The sequence below is a fragment of the Nerophis lumbriciformis genome, linkage group LG01 (assembly GCF_033978685.3).
Source record: "Nerophis lumbriciformis linkage group LG01, RoL_Nlum_v2.1, whole genome shotgun sequence".
NCBI lineage: Eukaryota > Metazoa > Chordata > Actinopteri > Syngnathiformes > Syngnathidae > Nerophis > Nerophis lumbriciformis.
The window spans coordinates 41,331,767-41,349,889 of record NC_084548.2 but is presented as its reverse complement, the minus strand read 5'-3'; the positions used below and the strand labels follow the sequence as shown (position 1 = coordinate 41,349,889).

At 41.9% G+C, this 18,123-nt stretch overlaps 1 protein-coding gene across 14 annotated transcripts in view; it reads right to left on the bottom strand.

Annotated features, from left to right (window-relative positions):
* LOC133620249 (membrane-associated guanylate kinase, WW and PDZ domain-containing protein 1-like) overlaps positions 1–18,123 on the bottom strand; it is a 204,773-nt gene that overhangs the window by 112,658 nt on the left and 73,992 nt on the right. For 2 of the 14 annotated variants that reach the window (XM_072913467.1, XM_061981656.2), the window contains exon 1: positions 12,926–13,492. The exons of the other annotated variants lie outside the window; for them this stretch is intronic. The gene's annotated coding sequence lies outside the window, so the exon portion shown is untranslated. Of the gene's footprint in view, positions 1–12,925; positions 13,493–18,123 lie in introns of those variants that run through there. 14 annotated transcript variants of the gene reach the window in all.

Genomic DNA, 18,123 nt, shown 5'->3' with positions numbered 1-18,123 from the left:
AGGAAAATGGGAAATCGTGTACTTTACAAACTTTATAAACCATCTCTGTGCTTGACTCGTTGCCATGCGGTCACTTCAAACTACCAAACTAACTCCAAAATACAGAGCTGAACAGTTCCCAAATGACTTCTACATGCCAGGTGACATGTTTTTTTTTGCTAATGTGATGACTAATGTGAAAATCACCGTGCTACTACTGCCAATACTAGGAAGTTGTGGACGCAACCAGCAATCTTCATTGATAAGTTATTAATAACTTGACAGCTTCATCAGACTACATCAGACTTCTCATACTATTGTTGGACCACCAGTGTTGAAATGATAACTGATGCATCCTTGTGTGTGCTTTCTTTTACTTGAAAACATAAAAACTCAAATGTATTGGTAATTTTTTTATTTTTCTTATTTATTTGACCATATTTTTTTTATTTATTACCGTATTTAAAACATTTATTTAAAAAAATACATATATCAGCTGTATCGGACTATAAGCGGCAGATATATACATGGTGCAATGAGTTATTTACACAGAAAGATTTTGTAAAGGTTTATTTACATACCTTAATTGTTTTCTAAAGGTAACTATAACACAGCAGTAAAATGGCTGATCAAACAAAACAGAAGTCATAGTCATGGACCAACTAGCTGCGGAAGCTGGCTCTCAAATTGGCTAACAGTGATGTATTGATGTATTACATATATTACAAGTAAGAGTACAGATGAATATCAGTACCAATAAGAAATTTCGGTATTGATCAAATCCTAATGATTATACATCCCGAGTGGGCACACATTGACGTCACAATGTGCCGGATGTACTTGTATGGATATTCTAGCATTGTATAAGTTCTCGTTCCAGGCAAGCCTGCCCCTCCTCCTCTGCTTCAAGCTGTGCCGAAATTCTCCACCTGCTCTGAAGTCTAATATTGAAAGATACTTTATTTTATTGGTCCACAACATTTTACTAGAGACTGTGTTGACCGTACAGTTCACCGCATCCAGCCATCAGTCATATCCATCAGTCTGAATCAAGTGAGGAGGGAGTTGGGAAGGAACAAGGTCAATAAGGCTACAGGCCCAGATGGCATCAGTTCCAGACTACTCAGGGAATGTAGTGGACCAGTAATCCACAACATTTTTAACCTGAGCCTCAGACTGGGAAAAAGTCCCCACACTCTAGAAGACTTCCTGTGTGGTTCCAATCCTTAAAACACCTCATTCCTCATGAAGACCATGAAACGGATCATCCTCAGCCACCTTCGCGCACAGACAGTGTCAGCAATGGAACCCTTGCAGTTTGCTTACTGTCCAAGCATCAGTGTGATGCCATCATCTACCTGCTGCATCGGGCCCTCACCCACCTGGAGACCACGGGGAGTGCGGTCACAGTCATGTTTTTTACAGTGATTTCAACACCATCCAGTCGGCACTGCTACAGGTGAAATTGAAAAAGGCAGGAGTGGACCATCACTTGGCTGAATTGATCATTAACTACCTCATCGACAGGCCACAGTACGTGAGGCTGCGTCGTGACTGTTCTTCCGATGTGGTATTTTGCAGCACAGGGGCTCCCCATGGGACGGTGCTCTGACCTTACCTATTCACGCTTTATACCTCAGACTGCAGGCATGACTCCAAACGCTGCCATCTGCAAAAGTTCTCGGACGACTTCACAGTGGTATGATGTGTGTCTGAAAGGAGGAAGCAGGAATAGCAGGCTTGGTAGACTGCTGTGCAGGTAATCACCTCCACTTGAACACCAGTAAAACAAAAGAGCTTTTGATTGACTTCTGGCAGTCAGCGCCCCCACCCACATCGGTGAACATCCAGGGATCAGATATAGAAATAGTGTACTTATTTACATGGCTGAGTTTTTACCTCAACAATAAACTGGACTGGACTCACAATTTAAATGCTGTATACAAGAAGGGTAAAATTCGCCAACACCTCTTGAGGAGGCTAGGGGCACTTCGGGGTGTGCGGGTCACTGCTGCGCACCTTTTATGACATGACACTGTGGTGGTTTCTGCCGTCTTCTATGCTGTCGTTTGTCATCAGAAGAAAGCTGACCGAGTTAACATCCATAATGTCCAATCCCTCTCATTCCATGCACGGCACTGTGGAGGCCCTGAGTAGTTCCTTCAGCATTAGACAGTGCAAGAAGGAGCGCTACCGCAGGTCCTTTCCACCCACAGCCAGACTTTACAACGCACGTATGCGATTACTATTATGTTTTTTATTGATATGCAATACAGATGTTAGTGTTTTTTGTTTTATTTTATCTTTTATTTACCAACACATATTAGTGCGTAATATGCAGTATTTATTAAATTACAATTGTTTTCATTATGTTTTACTTCTGTCCTATGTGCATACTTGCCAACCCTCCCGATTTTCCCGGGAGAGTCTCGAATTTCAGTGCCCCTCCCGAAAATCTCCCGGGGCAACCATTCTCACAAATTTCTCCCGATTTCCACCCGGACAACAATATTGGGGGCGTGCCTTTAGCGCCCTCTCTCACCTGAAACCTTCACCCTTTAACGGCCGCATGCTGTCCTCAGTCACGTCTGCTTTTCCTCCATATAAACAGCGTGCTGGCCCAGTCACATAACATCTATGGCTTTTGGAACTCAATGCACACACAACAACCTATCTGGATTCGATAAGGAACCGGTTCGATAAGAGGATTCACTAATGGCATCGACAATGATAATTTCTTAACGAACATCATCCCTATCCTTCTTATATATATATATACATATATATATATGTCTTAATAAGGTTATCCAAAAAATAGTGCTCGATACCGTAGTAGAGCGCAATATATGTATGTGTGGGAAAAAAAAATCACAAGACTATTTCATCTCTACAGGCCTGTTTCATGAGAGGGGGTTCCCTCAATCATCAGGAGATTTTAATGGGAGCATTCACATACCATGGTTTATATAGGGCACAGAGTGGGTGGGTACAGGCTGGCGTAGGGGCGTGGTGATTGGCTCATGTGTTACCTAGGAGGTGTTTCCGTCTGTGGCGGCATGCTGTTACAATTTCGCTGCGCTTGTTGAGGGATGACAGGTCTGGACGGTAAATAATAAACAGTTTCTCTTTCAAGCATAGGTTGCATCTTTTATTACCACTATTGTAAGGTGTGCTGGATGCAAAAATTTGCCATGTTATTGAATATTCAACATTATTGTCTTTGAGGTCCCAAATGTGTTTGCTGAGTTCTGTGGTATTCCGCAGGTTTTGGTTTCTGAAAGAAGCCTTGTGATTGTTCCATCTGGTTTTGAATTCTCCCTCGGTTAATCCTACATATGTGTCGGATGTGTTAATGTCCTTGCGTATTACCTTAGATTGGTAGACAACTGATATTTGTAAGCACCCCCCGTTGAGAGGGCAATCAGGTTTCTTTCGACAGTTACAGCCTTTGTTGGTTTTGGATCGACAGTTACAGCCTTTGTTGGTTTTGGAGTCGCTCTGTCCGGGGCCGACGGCTCATTTGCAATTGTTTTGTTGTGGTTTGAGATGATTTGTCGTATATTGTTCATACAGCTGTAGCTCAATTTAATGTTGTTCTTGTTGAATACTTTTCCAGATGGAACAATCACAAGGCTTCTTTCAGAAACCAAAACCTGCGGAATACCACAGAACTCAGCAAACACATTTGGGACCTCAAAGACAATAATGTTGAATATTCAATAACATGGCAAATTCTTGCATCCAGCACACCTTACAATAGTGGTAATAAAAGATGCAACCTACGCTTGATAGAGAAACTGTTTATTATTTACCGTCCAGACCTGTCATCCCTCAACAAGCGCAGCGAAATTGTAACAGCATGCCGCCACAGACGGAAACACCTCCTAGGTAACACATGAGCCAATCACCACGCCCCTACACCAGCCTGTACCCACCCACTCTGTGCCCTATATAAACCATGGTATGTGAATGCTCCCATTAAAATCTCCTGATGATTGAGGGAACCCCCTCTCATGAAACAGGCCTGTAGAGATGAAATAGTCTTGTGATTTTTTTTTCCCCACACATACATATACATATATATATATATATATATATATATATATATATATATATATATATATATATATATATAGCTGTAATTCACTGAAATTCAAGTATTTATTTTATATATATATATGTATATATATTCAAGAAATACTTGAATTGACCCCCCAGCGGGCCTTTTGAATATCTCCCTAATTCTGAGGTCTCAAGGTTGGCAAGTATGCCTATGTGTAAAAACCTGCACTGCAACAACATCATTTCCCCATTGTGGGATTAATAAAAGTCTATTCTATCCTATTTTAAAAAGTTGGATGAAGTCAGTGATTCTCAAATATATTGTGTCATGAACCCTCTGGGGGACAGAATTGTTTTGCAACCCCCCTGAATTGAATTACTATTGAGAACTTGATCATAGTTATTAATGTATATGTACACAAGAAAAGCCGCCAATAACACAGGAAAAAGTTTCCGGATTTGTCGCTCGTAGATTAAGTTAAGTTAAAGTTAAAGTACCAATGATTGTCACACACACACTAGAAGTTCACAAAAAAAGTCGCTAAAAGGATTTGAAAAGTCGCCAGATTTAGCGACAAAGTCGCCAAGTTGGCAGCACTGATTATAAATTGCTTTTATATTTAAAACACTCCCTTGTGGTTCACATAAGTAATTATGGTTTTTTTTGATAGATTATTCTTTGCAGATCATTTTCAAACCATGTTCTGACCGTCTCTTCAGGGTGTGTCGTGTTGTGCGCGGCCATATTTATGTGCCTTCACTTTGACTGTGTCTCCACACCATCAGCCATGATGTGCTTTTTAGCGCTTCCATATCGATTCAACTGACAGATATAAGTTAGAACAACAAGCTACTATACGCTATAACTGAGGATTTTAGCATGAATGCGCATGTACAAGCCAGTCTGGCCTACAACAAGAGGATAGAGAAAAAGAAGTAACATATTGATTACAACCTTGTACTACAATGGCGGACTCGTGCAAAGCTCTTCCAGAAACCTCTACCATATATGGAGATATCTGCTGACGTAACCAGCGACAAATTCGTCACGAGCCTTTCAAACTCTAAATGGCTCGTTTGGAGGAAGTATGAAGGAAGGCAAGATTGTTTTATAAATATATCCACCGTGCCTCCATGGTTTGATTTCAAATTTTTAGGACTTAGGGCTGTCCTAAATACACAACAACAGGTACCAAGGTAAGAAAAGTTGGTTTTGTAGAAAAAGATTCCTTTAAATGAGGGTGTTCCTATCAAATATGGCCTTCAGTGTCTTGAGTACTTTTGTTCTTACGTGCTTCTGAGGCTGCAATTGGACCAGCAACCCGGGAAGATGAAACATTATATTGCACTTGAAGTTTGGATGCAGTGTACACCACACATAATAATATGGTAAAAGATTATTCCAGAAAGCTATCATATCTATTCTGATCGCTTCAATTGGAGACACCCGGAAACATCTACCGAGATGAGTAGGCTACAAAGGTACATAATGCTACTCTGAATTAACTATCAATAATCAAAACCACATTGTTAACCTGCTGTGTCTCTGCGTAAGTAGAAGAGAAGAAGGGTGCGACCACGGCTTAAATCGCAAATCGACCGCACATTGATCATGTTTAATCATCTTGGGACATTCAATGCCTACAACGATTTTGACTGTACGGCGATCATTGAACTATGTGACTAATTAATAGAAATAGTGTCTATCAGACGCTGTAAAAAGGACAAGGAGGTGATCAAAAATCACTTTATTGAACACATACATAATAACATAATATTATCATCTATTATTGTCATTGTTTTTTTTAATTAATTTATTAGATTTTTTTTGACAATTATCGTCAAACTCGGCTGTCACTCTCCGACTTGCGCACACACACAAGAGTCCCAAACAGTTGTCAATGCAAACCCCACTAAGGCATCATGGCTTCACAAACATTTGTACTAAGCAGAACTCTTTAAAATCACAAATATCATCAAAGTGGTTATAACAACAAATAAAACAGTGTTGCATCTACAAATTATTATTCACATCCAGCCAGGAAGAAGACGCTGTTGTAGCGTGTATACACACATTTGATCACCATGACGACACACATACAAGATCTAGCGAAGCTGTTCAAATTGAAAGTGCTAAAAATACTAAAAACGAATTAAATGTGTCCATGCTGCAAGTTCATTTTACTTAATGAGACATTCTAAAGTGAGATTTCTATATCTAAACTTTTAAGCTAGAAATAAGTATTTTATTCTGAAAACAAGCATTATTCAAATTGCAATTCTTAAATTAAGCATCCATGGGGTGCTGCCCTTTGTCACCGGTCCTGTTCATAACTTTTATGAACAGAATTCTAGGCACAGTCAGGGCGTTGAGGGATCCGGTTTGGTAGCTGCAGGATTAGGTCTCTGCTTTTTGCAGTTGTTGTGATGTGGTTCTGCTGGCTTCCTCCGGCCAGGATTTTCAGCTATATTAGGATCGGTTTCCAGCCGAGTGTGAAGCGAATTAGATGAGATTCAGCAACCCAAAGTCTGAGTCCATGGTTCCCGCTCGGAAAAAGGTAGGGTGCCAATCTACCTTTCTATCCTTACTTATTGTCATGAGATTTGGATTATGACCAAAGGGACAAGATCAGGGCACAAGCAGCTGAAATTAGTTTCCTCAGTCGGGTGGCGGTGCTCTCCCTTAGAGATAGGGGGAGAAGCCGCTGCTTCTCGACATCGAGAGGAGCCAGATGAGGTGGTTTGGGCATCTGGTCAGGATGCCCCCAGATTGCCTCCCTCTGGGGTGTTTAGGGCACGTCCAAAAGGGAGGAGGCCACGAGGAAGATCCAGGACACGTCGTGGGAACTATGTCTCCAAGATGGCCTGGGAACGCCTTGGGATCTGCCAAGAGGAGCTGGACGAAGTGGCTGGGAAGAGGGAAGTCTCCGCTTCGGATGGTTTCCTGCTGGCCCCACTATGGACTGGACTCTTACTGTTATGTTGGATCCACTATGGACTGGACTCTCACAATATTATGTCAGACCCACTCGACATGCATTGCATTCGGTCTCCCCTAGAGGGGGGGTACCCACATATGCGGTCCTCTCCAAGGTTTCTCATAGTCATTCACATCGACGTCCCACTGGGGTGAGTTTTTCCTTGCCCTTATGTGGGCTCTGTACCGAGGATGTCGTTGTGGCTTGTGCAGCCCTTTGAGACACTTGTGATTTAGGGCTATATAAATAAACATTGATTGAAAGTCTGGGCTTTTTTGCTTAAGCTGCTGCCCCTGCGACTCGACTTCAGATAGGCGGAAGAAGATGGATGGATGGTTGGATGGATGGGGTGTGGAAGAATCTTTAAACAACATCTTCTGTGTGGGGAAAAAATCAAAATATCCTACTTGAGTAGTTATTTTCTAGATTTTCGCCACCCCCTGACACCTCACGTACTATTTGAGAAACACTAGATGAATTATTAACTATTGCCGACAAACAACTACAAGAGAAAGCTGTAGGTCAATTTTGTCAGTGTCCTAACTCGAGGTGGGAGAAATCACGGATTTTTAGATGCATTGCAATCCGGACATGGACGATTATAGAATCGATAAGTAAACGTCAATAATCGATAAACGATTAATTTATTTTAAATAAAGTAATGCAAGCAGTTCTACAATTTGGCTGACTGCAGCGAGCAACCTCACTGAGAGATCCGACCAGCTCCTTTACTATCGGGCACTTATGTTCCAGTTTTGGACACCTTTTCATGAATTTAATAAATCTGGGAATTAATTTAACTGTTTCTTATTCCAAATTATTATTTTTTTTAAGTTGCAAGTGATAACCGCTTATTTAGTGAAACGAAAAGAAATGTAAAACTGCATCAATATACGTACAGTCGTGGTCAAGAGCTTACATACACTTGTAAAGAACATAATGTCATGGCTGTCTTGAGTTTCCAATAATTTCTACAACTCTTATTTTTTGTGATAGAGTGATTGGAGCACATACTTGATTGTAACAAAAAACATTCATGAAGTTTGGTTCTTTTATGAATTTATTATGTGTCTACTGAAAATGTGACCAAATCTGCTGGGTCAAAAGTATACATACAGCAATGTTAATATTTGCTTACTTGTCCCTTGGCAAGTTTCACTGTTTTGGTAGCCATCCACAAGCTTCTGGCAAGCTTCTAGTTGAATTTTTGACAACTCCTCTTGACAAAATTGGTGCAGTTCAGCTAAATGTGTTGGTTTACTGACATGGACTTGTTTCTTCAGCATTGTCCACTTGTTCTCGATGGGGTTTAAGTCAGGACTTTGGGAAGGCCATTCTAAAACCTTAATTCGAGTCTGATTTAGCCATTCCTTTACCACTTTTGAACTGTGTTTGGGATCATTGTCCTGTTGGAACACCCAACTGCGCCTAAGACCCAACCCCCGGGCTGATGATTTTAGGTTGTCCTGAAGAATTTGGAAGTAATCCTTCTTTTTAATTGTCCCATTTACTCTCTGTAAAGCACCAGTTCCATTGGCAGCAAAACAGGCCCAGAGCATAATGCTACCACCACCATGTTTGACAGTAGGTATGGTGTTCCTGGGATTTAAGGCCTCACCTTTTCTCCTCCAAACATATTGCTGGGTATTGTGGCCAAAGAGCTCCAATTTTGTTTCATCTGACCACAGAACTTTCCTCCAGAAGGTCTTAACTTTGTCCATGTGATGTCACGATATTAGCCTCCGATATATACAGTCCACTCCACTTTGCAGATTAAAGCAAAATAATTAGGGAAAGTCTTAAAAATACAGTGCATGCATTTGTGTTTGAATTTCCTGTATGGACCCTGTTCTGTTTAGGATCACTAGGGATGAACACCGAATCCGGTATTTTTTTGGCACCGACCAAACCCCGCTAGTCTCAGTGGGCACTGATTCACGTAAATCCAACGGTGCCATGTTATGATACCTGAGTTGCGCGTGACATAACGTCCAGTTCCAGGCTGAGCCGGCTCTAACTAGGGATGTAAAAAGGACTGGTAATAATGATAACCACAGTAAAATTCCGTATAGTTAATATTACCTTTTTAAATTGAAATGATCGAAAAAACGTAATTGATAACTGCACTTTGATAAAACTAAGCTTTTTTTTCTTTTTTATCTATGAAGCTAATACTTTTGATAGGGCTCCTGTATTGGATCTTGTGAGATTGTGCAAGTGGTCATGATAAGGCTGGTCCATAAATATTGGTTAAAAAGTAGGGATTTTTTTTTTTTACAATTCTGCTTCCAGTCCGGGGCAGCTCGGTGGAAGAGGGGTTAGTGCATCTGCCTCACAATATGAAGGTAGTCCTGAGTTCAATCCCGGGCTCGGGATCTTTCTGTGTGAAGTTTGCATGTACTCCCCGTGACTGGGTGGGTTCCCTCCGGGTACTCCGGCTTCCTCCCACCTCCAAAGACATGCACCTGGGGATAGGTTGATTGGCAACAATAAATTGGCCCTAGTGTGTGAATGTGAGTGTGAATGTTGTCTGTCTATCTGTGTTGGCCCTGCGATGAGGTGGCGACTTGTCCAGGGTATACCCCGCCTACCGCCCGAATGCAGCTGAGATAGGCTCCAGCGACCCCAAAAGGGACAAGCGGTAGAAAATGGATGGATGGATGGATGCTTCCCGTTGTTGCTAGGTCAGGTGCTCCCTAAATTTGAAGGCCCCAAAATATGCCACCTATTTGACCCTAAACCTCTAATTAGCACAGACACACTTGAGTTATAGTAAGGTCACCAAGCCTGCACATATGATCGAAATAATCGCATGACTCTCACACACATATTTGTCTTGCAAGAGGCAAAAGGTTTATAAAAGAGAATCATTGTTCCCTATGTCATCCCTTAACACAGAAAATAGTGTTAGCATCATCACACTGTCTCAACACAAAGTGATGTTTTGACTACACGGGACATGTAAATGCCATACAAAAGCCAATTCCCAGTATAGAAATACAAATCGGTGCTGCAATAATCTGTGTAATGTAACTGACATATGGCCACTGTATCAGGTGCATCTGCACAATCCAATCCAAAAGTTTTAAAATACACATATGCAAAGACAATAAAGGGCAGTTTTGACTGACATTGTCAGAAAGGTAGAATATATACCGGACTATAAATCGCAGTTTTTTTCATAGTTTGGCCGGGGGTGCGACTTATACTCAGGAGCGACTTATGTGTGAAATTATTAACACATTACCGTAAAATATCAAATAATATTATTTAGCTCATTCACGTAAGAGACTAGACGTATAAGATTTCATGGGATTTAGGGATTAGGAGTGACAGATTTTTTGGTAAACGTATAGCATGTTCTATATGTTATAGTTATTTGAATGACTCTTACCATAATATGTTACGTTAACATACCAGGCACGTTCTCAGTTGGTTATTTATGCGTCATATAACGTACACTTATTCAGCCTGTTGTTCACTATTCTTTATTTATTTTAAATTGCCTTTCAAATGTCTATTCTTGGTGTTGGGTTTTATCAAATAAATGTCCCCAAAAAATGCGACTTATACTCCAGTGCGACTTATATATGTTTTTTTCCTTCTTTATTATGCATTTTCGGCCTGTGCGACTTATACTCCAAAAAATACGGTAGTTAATTTGTTTATTGCTGTTACTGGAGTTTTGACTATGTCGTAGCGTTTTTCTAGTATTGGAGCTACCATATTTAGCTACATTAGATGAAAATCATATCAACACATTAGCATGACATACTTTAGTTAAAAGTCAATTAAGTATGTAAGCACCACGAGTGGGGCCTCCAAAAGCAAGCTTCTGCAAAAGTGAGCCCCGAAGAACAATTATTCACTTCCTTTTTAGCAATGGAGCCAATAGGTCCAATGGATCAATGAGTCCATGGTCAACGAGGGTTCACGAGGGTCGAGGCAAGTGCAAAGAAAAAGAAAGAAGTGATAAAGAGGGAGATCCTTGAGTATTCCATCCGTTGGTGATAGGAATATTTGTCAAAAGAATGTGTAGCTAATAGAAAAATAATTATAAATTCAAATTGTCAGTATCTGATATCTATCTATATACAACATTTGAACCATTCCTGAGACACCTTGAAGTTAATTGGGATTACACTTTTTTTTACAAGGGATTAGACCAGGGGTAGGAAACCTATGGCTCTAGAGCCAGATGTGGCTCTTTTGATGACTGCATCTGGCTCTCAGATAAATCTTAGCTGACATTGCTTAAAATGATAAGTAATGAATAATTCCGCTGGTAATCACAGTGTTAAAAATAATGTTCAAAATATAAAACATTCTCATGGATTTTAAGTCCATTCATCCATTTTCTACCGCACCTGTTCAAGAAGTCGCATTATTGGTAAGAAGTATTTTATTTATTATTGGTTAGCTTCAGAATAACAATGTTATTAAAAAGAATAAGAGACTTATTGTACTCTAAAAATGTTGGTATTACTTAAAAATGCATGCATTTAGTTGTATTCAGTGTTAAAAAATATAATATGGCTCTCACGGAAATACATTTTTAAATCTTTGGCTTTCATGGCTCTCTCAGCCAAAAAGGTTCCCGACCCCTGGATTAGACGCACCAACACACGCATCAAGGTCTCCAAAACAACAGAAGTAGTCGAGCAGGCCTGAAGGTCAAAGAGGCAGCTGCATATTTGTGCTCTTAATCAGACGGTTTGACGCCAAATTAAGTCCAAAACAAAAGGGTGAATTTAAGTTAACTCAAGTGTATATATAACACTCTAACAATTAAATAATATTCTAACTGTCAACAACACTGAGCAATATCATATCAGTAAATTTAGACCTGTTTTGTTTTCACTCTTGTGTTGAAACTCATGGATTGTGCAAGTGTACCTAACAAACTGATCAATGCAAAGCCCAGGTCAGAGAACACTCTGTTCAAAATGCTAAAATTTGGCATGTAAGCCATGTGCTTGATAAGAAAATGTTTGTTTTCATTGAGTGCATTAAAATGTAAATGTGGTCAAATTAGGAATTAATCCACTCATCTCCCACACAGTCCATGTAAACACACAGTCAGCACCTGTCACTACACGTCATCCCCGTTTAAAAACAGATTTTTCCACGCTTCCTCAGGTGATCTGAAACTACTGTTGTGCGTCCCTATTTGCGAATCCCATACTTTTGGTAAGATGAGGAAAATATGACGCGTGCATGTGTAAAAACCAGGCAACAGAAGCTGAGGCCCACTCATCCGTTACAAGAATGAATGGCCATCATTAGCATGAGGCTCCCCGGCAGCACACTGCAATGCAGCGACACACACAATGGCGAGTCCCACGTTTCCCCCTGCCGTTCCCCCAGAGAAGCCCCTTTTGTTTGGGCAGCATCTGGACCTGACCTCCATGCATTTGAATCGGATGACCCCCTTTTACACTCCATACCCCTCAGCTAGCTCCTCGTCTCCCCTCATATCACGGACCTCTCAAAAACATGCCTTGATGGCAAAGCCCCCATCTTCTCCTGCCTCTCCTATCCTACACCATGTCCGTTTTTGCACACACAGATACCCCCCTCCTCTTTGAGGTAAGGAGAGCAGCCATCTCTCGCTTCCTGAAAGGAAGCTCTGTATACTCGCGGGCCTCGCACAAAGCCTGCAGGGTGAATTTGAAAACCAAAGAGAAAAAAAGCACCAGGGCTAGTGGCCATCTGTCCCCCTGGGTTGAACGTGCCTGCTGCGAGGGTGCCTGGCCCCCTCTTTTCCTCACATGATTCCCACCCCTACCCCCACCGACTCTGATTCCCTTAGCCTATATACACAGCATCCACCACAAACACATACACTCTGCCATGCATACATCACAGTCTTCAGCATACGGATGGCGGACGGTGAGGCCACTTGCCTGCGTACACAGAAGATGCAAATCAAGATGTAATCCGTTTCTTTGTGCTGGCAGCACATGGGAAAAAATTGGCTCCAGCAATCATTTCCCCAAGATCGACGGAAACAAGGAAGCGAAAGATTGAAGGACAGCGAGTACGGGGAAGAGATGAAGAGAGCGAGAGAGAGAGAGAGAGAGAGAGAGAGAGAGAGAGAGAGAGAGAGAGAGAGAGAGAGAGAGAGAGAGAGAGAGAGAGAGAGGATATGGAGGGAGGCAGAGGTAGCAGCTAGAGTGTGACAGAGGAAGGCAGCAGCCACCGCCAAGCCACAGGGACGCTGCCACTCAGAAGGAGGACTTGAAGTCGAAAAGGACTGACAGAGAAAGAGAGAGAATGAGAGAGAGAGAGAGAGAGAGAGAAACCCAAGCACAGGGAGGGAGAGAAGAAAAGATCAGATGGGGGAGGGAGGATTGGTTGACTCCGCAGGCTCAAACGGCGGGATAACGCAGAGATAACCCTCATCCCTGAGCAGCAGCTGTAGACGCGAGCGGGTATTGAATCCCACAAGAGAACGACTTCTCCGTCAATTGTGACATTTGCTGCACGTAATGACAATGCCCATATGTGGCAGCCAGGACAGGGGTGAGGAAGTCGGGGAATGGAAGGGTATATGGCTGAGTAGCGCATGCCGTAATATCCACACATATTCACACACACGCCAGAAAATAAAGAAAATGGCCCCACCTCGGCCCAGTGGTTGAGGCACCTGTTCGAGTCAAGCAAGGGGAAGGCAGGCGAGAGGGGGAGGAGGAGAAGCACATGTGCTCATGTGAGGGGGAGGAGACGAGAAGTGTGGCCTTTATTTGACTGCCTTTGTCATTCCGCCTTGTCATGCCCTGGGAAATATTTGCATTTGGGATAAAGTCAGCGAGACAAGAAACAGGAGATAGTAGGTCATCAAGAGAGCAGGAGAGGGAGGGGCAGGAAAACAGAACGGGAAACAACCTAAACACTCGAAACACAACAGTGTAACCTCCAAATACGAACACCCCTAACTAAATGTGGGCAACAACCAAAAGTCACTAAAGTCACACAAACATGTGAGTGTTGTTTCAATATCTTGCAAGACTTCAATGTCCCACACTAATTTCAGCTTACTTACGGCGTTCACGCTTGTAGTACAGCACATTGATAAAGACCAAAAATAGAGATGTCCGATAATATCGGCAGGCCGATATTATCGGCCGATATATGCGTTAAAATGTCATATCGGACATTATCGGTATCGGTCTTTTTATTATCGGTATCGTTTTTTTAAATTTTATTTTGTTTTATTTTTTTATTAAATCAACATAAAAAACACAAGATACACTTACAATTAGTGCACCAACCCAAAAAACCTCCCTCCCCCATTTACACTCATTCACACAAAAAGGTTGTTTCTTTCTGTTATTAATATTCTGGTTCCTACATTATACTGTATGTCAATATATATCAATACAGTCTGCAGGGATACAGTCCGTAAGCACACATGATTGTGCGTGCTGCTGGTCCACTAATAGTACTAACCTTTAATAGTTAATCTTACTAATTTTCATTAATTACTAGTTTCTATGTAACTGTTTTTATATTGTTTTACTTTCTTTTTTATTCATTTTTTAAATTTATTTATCTTATTTTTTTATTTTTTTATTTTTTTAAAGTACCTTATCTTCACCATACCTGGTTGTCCAAATTAGGCATAATAATGTGTTAATTCCACGACTGTATATATGGGTTGATATCGGTATCGGTAATTAAAGAGTTAGGCAATATCGGAATGTCGGATATCAGCAAAAAGCCATTATCGGACATCCCTAACCAAAAATTTAAAAATACATAGTGTGCACTTGAGTGCTATTCGGTTGGTGGTCACACTTGTATTGTTGTCAGCGCACCAGGTTATTAACAGTTAAGCATACTGTTTCCATAAAGTTGTGCCTCAATTAAATGGTAAATGGTAAATGGGTTATACTTGTATAGCGCTTTTCTACCTTCAAGGTACTCAAAGCGCTTTGACAATATTTCCACATTCACCCATTCCCACACGCACGCACACACATTCACACACTGATGGCGGGAGCTGCCATGCAAGACGCTAACCACGACCCATCAGGAGCAAGGGTGAAGTGTCTCGCTCAAGGACACAACGGACGTGACTAGGGTGGTTAAAGCTGGGGATCGAACCAGGAACCCTCAGGTTGCTGCATGGCCACTCCACCCCTCTGTCGTTTTGGAGAACCGCATATTGTCATCCAAAAGTCAGGTAGTCGTAGTACTTTTTCTAGTGGTAGAATTGTTGTACCAGCTAACATTTCAACATTGTTTTCCAGGATGTGCTGTAAGGAGACGGCATTTCTGGCGACTTCACTGCTAAATGTAACCCCGTATGCGTAATGGCTGCTAAACAAACCCGCCACAGAACAGCACCGCCATTCACAGTCCAGGAATCCCTTCTGCTGTTCTGCTGTGGCTCCGTAGTGCAGTGAAATAGCGCAGACTTTTACGAGATTTCGCAAATCCCCGCATAATCATGTGATAAGAGAAGTTGTAGTAAAGCAAACCAAAAACTGTTTATTCTGTCCTTCCAGAGAGGCAGAAACAAATAAACTCCTTCCTGCCAATAATAACAGGTGTTAAATGGCAACACCGATGAAAGTTTTGCCTTGATAAACAACTTCATTTTTTGTAGCAAGCAACAATACAACAGTAACATCATCCCTGGCGAGCGTGTCACAGCAGCCACTCCCCTGCTTTCCCGGTCTCCATATCACATATATCTGCCCAGGGTATGCCTGTATATTATTCTTTAATTTTGGACCTTCAGAATCAGCATGTCATCAACCGTTTGTGTCAATGAGGTGAAATTACATCTGAAAACCTTGAACCAGTTGACTTCATGTCTGTCGCCGTCCATTAGGACGTTTCAAAGTGTGAAACGCGATCAGCCTTGAAAATGGAGTATTTTATTTTGAAAGTAAGCCGGATAATTTATTTTGTGTTTGTCCATTTTAGCCAACCTAAACGGATTTGTTGTGGCGTCCGGCAAAGATAGAAGCTCCGCGTATATTTAGCGCTGGAATGTGGAACGTGAACTACATGTCGGTGATGTTACACAGGCAGTTGAAACTTTTGTCCTGAATAAAAACGGAAAGGGTCCACCGCCGTGCAGGTGCCGTTTCGCGGCCGTTTCCCATCGAGTGGAAATCTGGAGTAATGACTTGACTCAAAGATCCCTATACTAGCAGAGAAAACTGACTAAAGTTTGTTTAAACCTGTCCAAAAATGACAAGTAAAAAAGCAACCTTTGATTAAAGAGACCCAGGATCTACTCTGATTGTGTGTTTTACTTCTGCATAGCTTTTAGTGGTGTGCTGGAATCTGTTCATTGAGGAGTCAACTTAGTTGCTTTGACTTCAAATTAGTTGTATGTAGAGATGTCCGATAATATCGGCCGATAAATGCTTTAAAATATAATATCGGAAATTATCGGTATCGGTTTCAAAATTATCGGTATCGGTTTCAAAAAGTAAAATGTATGACTTTTTAAAACGCTGCTGTGTATACGGACGTAGGGAGAAGTACAGAGCGCCAATAAACCTTAAAGGCACTGCCCTTGTGTGCAGGCCCAGTCACATAATATCTACGGCTTTTCACACACACAAGTGAATGCAAACCATACTTGGTCAACAGCCATACAGATCACACTGAGGGTGGCCATATAAACAACTTTAACACTGTTACAAATATGCGACACACTGTGAACCCACACCAAACAAGAATGACAAACACATTTTGGGAGAACATCCGCACCGTAACACAACATAAACCCAACAGAACAAATACCCAGAACCCCTTTGCAGCACCAACTCTTCCGGGACGCTACAATATAATAAATACCCCACCCACCTCCCACCACAACCCCGCCCTCCCAACTTCGCCCACCTCAACCTCCTCATGCTCTCTCAGGAAGAGCATGTCCCAAATTCCAAGCTGCTGTTTTGAGGCATGTTAAAAAAAATAATGCACTTTGTGACTTCAATAATAAATATGGCAGTGCCATGTTGGCATTTTTTTCCATAACATGAGTTGATTTATTTTGGAAAACCTTGTTACATTGTTTAATGCATCCAGTGGGGCATCACAACACAATTAGGCATAATAATGTGTTAATTCCACGACTGTATATATCGGTATCGGTTGATATCGGAATCGGTACCGTATTTTCCGCACTATAAGGCGCACCTAAAAACCACAAATTTTCTCAAAAGCTAACAGTGCGCCTTATAACCCGGTGCGCTTTATTACGATTAATTTTCATAAAGTTTCGATCTCGCAACTTCGGTAAACAGCCGCCATCTTTTTTCCCGGTAGAACAGGAAGCGCTTCTTCTTCTACGCAAGCAACCGCCAAGGAAAGCACCCGCCCCCATAGAACAGGAAGCGCTTCACCCGCCCCCGGAAGAAGAAGAAAAAACGCGCGGATATCACCGTACGTTTCATTTCCTGTTTACATCTGTAAAGACCACAAAATGGCTCCTACTACGCGACAAGGATCCGGATCATAAAAAGACGCAATCTCTCCATCCGCACACGGATTACTACCGTATTTCACAGCAACTGATATTCCTGTGAACTGCACTGTGGAACGGGAGCACGTACGGTGAATATTCGCACCACAGGGAATGAGGAGTCATCCTTCACTGTGGTTCTAGCTTGCCATGCTAACTTCCACCCATCCAAAAGAGACCTTTCCAGCCGGCGTCATCATAAAAGCTAACTCGAAGGGATGGATGGATGAAGAAAAGATGAGCGAGTGGTTAAGGGAAGTTTACGCGAAGAGGCCGGGTGGCTTTTTTCACACAGCTCCGAAGGCGAACACACCTTCACTAAGACGGGCAGATAGCGCCGGTCGACATACGCCAACATCTGCCAGTGGATCGTAAATGCCTGGGCAGATAGTTTCGGTCACAACTGTGGTCCGAGCTTTCCGGAAGGCAGGATTCACAGAACTGCTGCACAACAACAGCGACACTGAATCCGATGACTTCGACGAGGCGGAGCCGGCCATTTTTGGATCCCACGCTTGCGCAACTTTTCAATTCGGACACCGAAGACGAAGAATTCGAAGGATTTACGAATGAAGAATAACTTCAGAAGGTGAGCGCTATGTTTATTTTGTG